The following is a 7,898-nucleotide window of genomic DNA, read 5'->3' on the forward strand; positions in this document are numbered from 1 at the left end:
TAATTACTCTAGAATGCTTTGGGGAAGGCTCCACCACAACAATATGAAATGTACGCTCATCGTAACGATGATGTACAAGATTAGAGAGAATTTATAGAGAAGCGAGCTAAGAAATTGTCGGCTAAAAAAATTCGCTCAAACTAATGCTCATTTTTACCCAATATAGATCTCCGATCACAGCTTATACACCCTAAAGATCACACAACCGATGGAAGAAGTGTGGCGTCGTCTACAAACAAGAATGTTCTGATTGTGAAAAGATCTATCCAGTATAGATCAATATAGATCTCGGATCACAGCTTACACATTCTAAAGATCCCACATGCGATGGAAAGAAGTGTGGTATCAGCTACAAATTAGAGTGTGCTGAATGTGAAAAGAGCTATCCAGTATAGATCAAGATAGATCTCAAATCACAGCTTGTATATTCTAAAGATCCCAAAAACAATGGAAGGAAGTGTGGCGTCATCTACAAATTAGAGTGTGCTGATTGTAAACTGTATTGTACAAACCGCTCGACCCTTTAATGTCCGCTTACAGGAACATTCCAACAATACTAGATTGACACTTTCCGCCGTTGGAGAACACCTTAGGGACAGAGGCCACAGTCTGGAAGAGAGTAAGGCGGCTCTCATAGCTAGAGAAGAAAACAACTTCAGAAGGAGAATTCGTGATGCCTTGGAAATTCTGTGCCAGTCCCTGATGCTCAATCGAGACCGCAGATTTGAACTTCCGGCCCCGTACATGGAATTTTGGTACGTGACCTGTTTCACCCAAGCTCGCGTGACAAATAGGTTCCCGCCACATTTACTTGAGGAAGACGCTGTGACAGCAGTCGAAAGCTTGTGATAGCTAAACATTGAATCTACTTCGTTATCTTGTCAGTCCGTATTTCAATGAATGAGTTTTACACAATAAACAACGCTTCCTACTGAGGTGGTTATGGTTGTTGATATGTTTAACTCAATTACGCGTATAATATTATAAGGCCGTTTATTCTGATTCTTAGAAACGTCTCGAGCTTAGCTTCCGACCGATCTTCCCGGAAGTTCTTTCCAGTGACGTCATCCACACACCTCATAGGGCCAACTTAAATGTCTGTGAGGTTCAGATAGTATACAAGAAAGGTAGTGATGGTAGAGAGTGAGAGCCGTAAGATATCGAAACTGTACAGGACTTGCCCCCCTTCGGGTTCGTTTTACCATTAGCATTACAGGAGCACATGGCCGAATGAGGAAATGAAACGTCATGAAGTATGTGAAAGAGATGCTAGATCAGCAACTGAGTCAGTTTCTTGGATAAGAGGACATTGATCAACACACCAAGATCAACAAATAATCTGCTTGCCTGGGAGATAACCATTATGGGATGGAAATGTTGTGGAAGTACGACCACCGACAGAATGACTTCCGTGGCTAGACGTTTTAGTTTCTGAAAAGAATGCTGTGATTTGCGAGAAACCGAAGTTTACCAAAATTTTGGGATGTCTTTTCAGTTCTTTGACAGAGTGAGCTTTTTTCCTCGAGCTCGCTTCTTCACTGGAATTGGTTATTTCATTGGGACTTTGGTTTAGTAACCTAAGAGAACCACCGAAGACGATAAGATTGGATAGCATGTAGGTCTGCGTTTGTCCGAGCAGATTGGAGTCGGTTAACCAAAAGCAGCTCACATGTCTGTTGTTTGGGAAAGACTACGGCAGGCAGCCACATGTAACGGAAGATCTTAAAATGATCTTCAAAAATCTTAAAATAGAGTACAAATAGATTACAGGTATCTCATCCTTGCAAAAATGGCTGGTAGCATCGCTAAGTAGCAGCACTGGACAACTTTCTGCTGTTTTGGAAGCACTGACTCCGAAACGCGTGTTGCAACAGAGAAGGGTGATAGAAAAGGGAGATAAAGATGACATGTTATTTTATATACGACTCATGATAAATGAGAAGATGGAGTGAATAAATCAGAGATTCTGTTACTAAACATAGACCTATGAAATCCTCCACGCATATTGGAGACAATACGGCAGAGTGAGGCATAGACACAACTACGTTAAAGAGGGCTAAAGACAGGCAGGTATTCAAGAAGCCTAAGAAAAGTAACACCTTGACTTTGGTGAGATTCTGGTAGAACTGCTGAAACAGATATTGAAACAACAACAAATGTGTCCGTTTATTTATTTGAAGACATTTGACAAGAAAACGGGAAATCAAAAGACTGACAGAGAGACCCTATTATGTCAAGAATCTCACTTAAAGAAAGGCAATGTCACGGAGCGCACCAACTGGAGAGCAGTCACTCCACTGTCAATAATGTCGAAAATGTTCAATCGGGCCCTTTTGACAAGAATTCCAAAAGCATTGGAGAGGAATGTGAGACTGAAAGAAACAAACAGGCTTCGGTAAGGAAGGCCATGCATAGATCTGACATTTGGAGACGTCATCGAGACACTCTCTTCGAATCATCATGCATAGTGGGACGATCTTGTTTACATATTCCAAAAAGCCTTTCACAGCAAATATCAAGGTTCTTCGTGGAGGATCTTTTAGCTTTAAAGCATTACGCTCGCGCGAAAGATCATTAAGATGATGCGTGCCGTCAAATTTATAAATTTCAATTGCAAGTGTATCTCGTGCATGAGGCAATTTAAAATCACGGATTGTACATAGAGGGGAGCAGGGATGGTGCAGTGGCGAGAGTGCTCGCCTCTCACCAATGTAGCCTGGGTTTGATTGTCACCTGGTGCCATATGTGGGCTGTGTTTGGTGTTGGTTCTCGCCTTGCTCCGAGGGTTTTTCTCCGTGCATGTGCTCTCAAGCTTTCCTCCCTTCACCAAAACCATCATCTTCAAATTCCAATTCGACCAAAATAGAGAACCTTCATGAAAACCAGCTAAGGCTGATGTGGTTTCCTCTTTAAATATCATTGGTAAATTTGGGTTATAGCAAGTGCTGTTTGTGAGCTTGTTGGACTTTTCTTTCCAAAGAAAGAACTATAGACACCAAAAAGACCTAGGATCAGATGGATTTTAATTAGCATCCAATCTAGAGGGCCTGGACTATACAGACGATGTCTGCCACAACCCATTATGGGAGAGAAAACTGTAAGGAAGAGTACTTTGGCTCAGATAGTTGAACTGTAAAAGCAAAGTTATGAGAACAGGATGAACCATCAGACTGATTTCGTGAGTAAGAGGTAGAAAAATGTTGATCGGCTTGTCTACATGGCTAGCATTAGATAGATAGAAGATCAGTCGATGAGAGACTGCGAAGATCTCTGGGAGACCAACGTCAGAATATTTTAACACAAGACTATTTATAGTCAGGGTGTAGTCGTTTCCATTTTTCGCTAGCCAGTAAACGATCGTTTGCCAAAGCTTTTCGTCCTTGACCTTTCGCTGGTTGGAATAAACTTTTCGAACTCACAAAGAAAGAAACGTAGTGCGAGCAAACGGCGAGAAAAATGAACGGCTTCGGAAATTAGTATTTCTGGTTTACCATAATTTAATTTAGAGAACAAAGACAAAGAAGTTACCAGCCAGTGGCCGCTGCATCTTTGGGTTTGAACTTAAACTGATGCAAAATCGTTGAAGTCTTCACCTGAATGATACTGGCATCTGATCGACAAGGCATTCAGTGATGTGAGTTGATTTAAAACTGCCAAATGCCGTTAACGGTTCAAAAGTTAAATCGACTAGTACACTTAAAATTCTTCTGGTCGCTGAGCTTTGTAAAGATCATGTTATGCTAAGAATGCTGCATGTAGAAATTAAGTATTACTTTTTCTGCTAAAGTTTGGAGGAATGAAACTTTACCTCCGTGAAACGGGAGATATACCTACAGCGGTGATTGCTCTAGAAATTCTGCCCCATGTTATTTGTAGGAAAATGAATGAATTGCATTTCATTTTTATTGTTTACGAAACATTCTTTTGTTTCTGCTTTTGAAACAAAAAAATAGAATTTTGCAAACTAATACAGGCCCATATGATGACATCGATGCGCGTGATTATTGTTAATATTATAATGTCCAAATAAAATTTACTCACCTTTGAAGAGTTCTTTTTCGTTCACTTTCTTGCTTTGAAGTCCCTTCTCTGAGCCAGCAGTGTTTCCTTACTACCAAGTGGAATGTAGAACTTTACCACCTGTCGACATAAATTTCTAGATTTCAGTTTCGACAATTCAGTTTTTCCAATTTCACGTTTTAATATTAGCGTTTTAGTAAAGACGATAATAACGGAAATTGTGAAGAAGAGGACATCAAATAAAGGGGTTCTATTCCTCTGCCTAGGTTGCAAGAAGAGTAGTTTTCCGCGTTTGGAAACACTAGCTGAGTCAGAATTGTCTTGCATTTTCACCAAGGTAACTCATATCTGAATCAAATCTGCCTTGTGACGTCATTGATAGTACACCTTACATAGTGAACGTATTTATACCTCACTGGTTGGTGTTCAGGTGTAGCACTATCGACAGCAGTGCAGATGGCTAAAAATCTCCACGAAGAACTGCAAGTATGGCAGCTGTTTTCTAATCAACTGGTCTCTGAAATTTCGGGAACTTCTCAACGCGAAAGTCAAAAAATTCAAATAGCCTCTAAAGAGTCATTTTTCATTCTCAGTTATCAACTTTTCGATTTTCAATTCGATTCGCAATACGCGAAGAGTAACAGAAAATTTCGAAACGGAAAAACGTAAAATCGATACGGAAAAACGTACAAATGACCTTTGAGTCAATAAATATCCAGGTAAAAATGTACACTAAGTCTTTAAGATCATCATCAGAATGTAAATAGACATCAAAACTGGGAATTCCAATTCTAATTCAGGATGTAATATTTATACTTGTTTATTAGGAGCAAGTGCACAGAAAAATCGAGCAAAGCGTGGCCACGGTCAAAATTTAACTTACCTTTTTTTCGAGTTTATAGAGAGGCATTTATGAATTTTCAAAGGTTTTAGGGTTCAGTTTCCTAAATAAGGCCTACTTTCAGGAATATTTGGGAAAATGGATTTCACGCTCTTTCTGGCCAAAAAATGGCCGAATAAATTGGCAAAAAATAGCGTTGCAAAACCGTCCTCGCATTAATAGTTAAAATTATATCTTCGGGAATTAGATACTAATATTAAAAGAAGTTTTTGACACTCTATATTTGTCTGTTTTTCGGTTGCAGATGATAACTGTCACTGTGAAAAGCACATCCTTTGATGAAGCCGTTGTAAAGCAAGTTTTAGTCTATAATTGCAAAAAGACTTTTCGTTATGTGGCCAGGCTCGAATCGAGCTCATTTTATGGCTATAAAGTGCCGAGATATTCTTCTTGCTCGAGATATAAACATTTGCCTGGGTTTTTCAGCGGGCGCTTTGAAAAACGCCACCAAAATCTGAGAATTTTCTTTGAAATTCCAACTAATTTGTATATTGTCACGGTAACGAAACACTGACACGTGAGCGTTTAAACTGCTGGTTCCAACAATCCGCTTCCAATAGCAATTGAGTTAAGGTTTAGTTTTTAATTCTGTTATTGTGATTCTGCGATGGATGTGGTGATAAAGGAGTATATTGTATAAAACTAGCAGTAACCAAAGATTAGAGCAGTGCGTTCAGCGAGTACTTTGCATGTTTGGTCTACTTTGGTGACGTTTAAATGGTGCGATAGAAAACTAAGTTTGATCGAATGACAGATAACGATCTGCACGTGAGGTTGAAACCTGTGATAAAAGTGTTTTTAATTAATGAAGTACTGACTTGTACTGGACAAAACATTTTCCAGGAAAGGCATTTGAACTGTTGGCGACACTTAGAACTCAATTTCAGATCGCCAACACTTGTAGTAACCATTCCTTGAGAAAATAAAGTTTTGACCAGCGACCCTACAAGACAGTGCTTTGCCAAATGTTTTTAAATTTTTTCAGTGTTTATATTTGTTTACATTGCTCGAATTTACATCTTGCTTTCACAAATGAAAAAAACGAATTTACAATTCTGACCACAAAACACTGGACCCGTTTTGGGGTGTCTGGAAAACCCGAATAGCGAATAGCGAATAGTCACGAATAGCGAACAGGGAATAGTCCCGAATAGCGAATAGCGAATAGTACGAATAGTGCGAATAGTGGCGAACAGTCTCGAATAGTGGCGAATAGTGGCGAACAGTCTCGAATAGTGGCGAATAGTGGCGAACAGTCTCGAATAGTGGCGAATGGTGGCAAATAGTGGCAAATAGTGGCAAATGGCTGGTTTGCAGTATCACGCCATCAAAAATAAAAATCATAACTATTCGATAAATTAAGTCAAGAAACTGGGATATGAAAGATGACTGATATAAAAACAACCTCGCCAAGATTTAGGCCTGTGCAGTTTTTCATTCTCCCGTTATTCGGAGATGTGTTTCACTCAAATTTACAGAGCTTTGTATGAAGTCGCCATGTTTGTGCCCCTCGGAGGGACACAAACATGGCGGCCGTAAAGTAACAGAAACGTCTGTCATCGAGTTTTCCCATTGAAACGAAAAGTTATTATTCTAGAGCTCCGAAACATTGAAATTAGCACTTTTTATAGAGCGACAACTGTTTAGTTAGCAAAAACTTGAGCAATAACTCATCTTTTTCACTACTCGAGAGCCTTATCGGGCCGCCATTTTGATGTCATGCAACGCATAAACTTGGAAATTCAAACGTGCCCTATTTCAAATGAGGAACCCTGTCGAGCTTAAACGCTGCAAAACATCATGTTATTACAGGGTCTTACATCTGATGAAACTAAAACTTCAGAAGGATTGGTAATTTCTTATTTTGGAAAATGATGACGTCACATGAAAAGCGGCAATAGCGGCAAATAGTGGTAAATAGTGGCAAATAGTAGCAAATATGGTACCCAGTATCTCGCAGTCAACCTCGTAGCAACTTAGGAAGGGGTTTTCCCGCTGAAAAGCACAGACGCTTATCAGGACAAAAGGTATTTCTAAACGTAATTTCTTCCGTTTTAATTGCTGCAAAAGCGTAAATTCGTCTTTATTAGGTTATCCTTGTGTTTCTGTTTTCTTAATGTCGGCGATGGACAGCCTACTAGCCAGCTGAGTCTGGAGAAGAAAAAGTAATAAATTCACTGAAATTCTGTTGCTTATTTGGATAATTAATTAACGCTGGATATTAGATCTAAAGCGGTGACTATTGACGACTATTCGTCACTATTCGCCACTTTTCACGACTGTTCGCCACCATATGCACTATTCGAGACTATTCGCGCCATTCGGGGCTATTCGCTATTCGGGTTTTCCAGACCACTCTCTTTTGCCGAGTCACCCAGGACGGAAAGTTTATTCTCTTTCAACCAATTCTGGGCACAACGGATTTCCCGAGCTACACATCGGAAAATTTATTTTCAGAACACAGATCACAGATCATCATGGCCATTTGCGGGCTACATGGATGATTTGTTTTCTTACCAAAACTCATGGCCATTTGCCGTCGCCGAGCCGCAAAACATTCTTTCTTGATAATAAGGTATAATAATAATATCATAATAAATGCAGCTTTGCAGAAATCATACACACTTCGAATCTATACGGCGAATACATGACTGCGTGCTTGCGCCCATGATGTAATTTGCCCCTGTTGTGGTGGGGAGGGGAGGGAAATCCGTCCCAAAAATTCTCGATACAAACTGGATTAGGATTGCGTTACATCACTTGAACGCAAGATTTAAGTTAATCACTGAGACCATAGTGCTGAGACTCTACAAAGGTCACCAGGTGATGGCGTTTCTCACCATTGTTGGCGGCTATTGCTGTTCCGATACGAAAGATATTACTGCTGGAGTGTGTCGAAATGGTTCCTTTGCTTAGCTGTAATCGAGATATTTCGCCCTTAAAAAAGCTCCTGGGTTCGGGTTATATTTAAGCTCTT

Source organism: Orbicella faveolata, unplaced genomic scaffold, assembly GCF_042242905.1.
Source record: "Orbicella faveolata isolate gen_17 unplaced genomic scaffold, um_ofav_v1 contig_24, whole genome shotgun sequence".
Classification (NCBI taxonomy): domain Eukaryota; kingdom Metazoa; phylum Cnidaria; class Anthozoa; order Scleractinia; family Merulinidae; genus Orbicella; species Orbicella faveolata.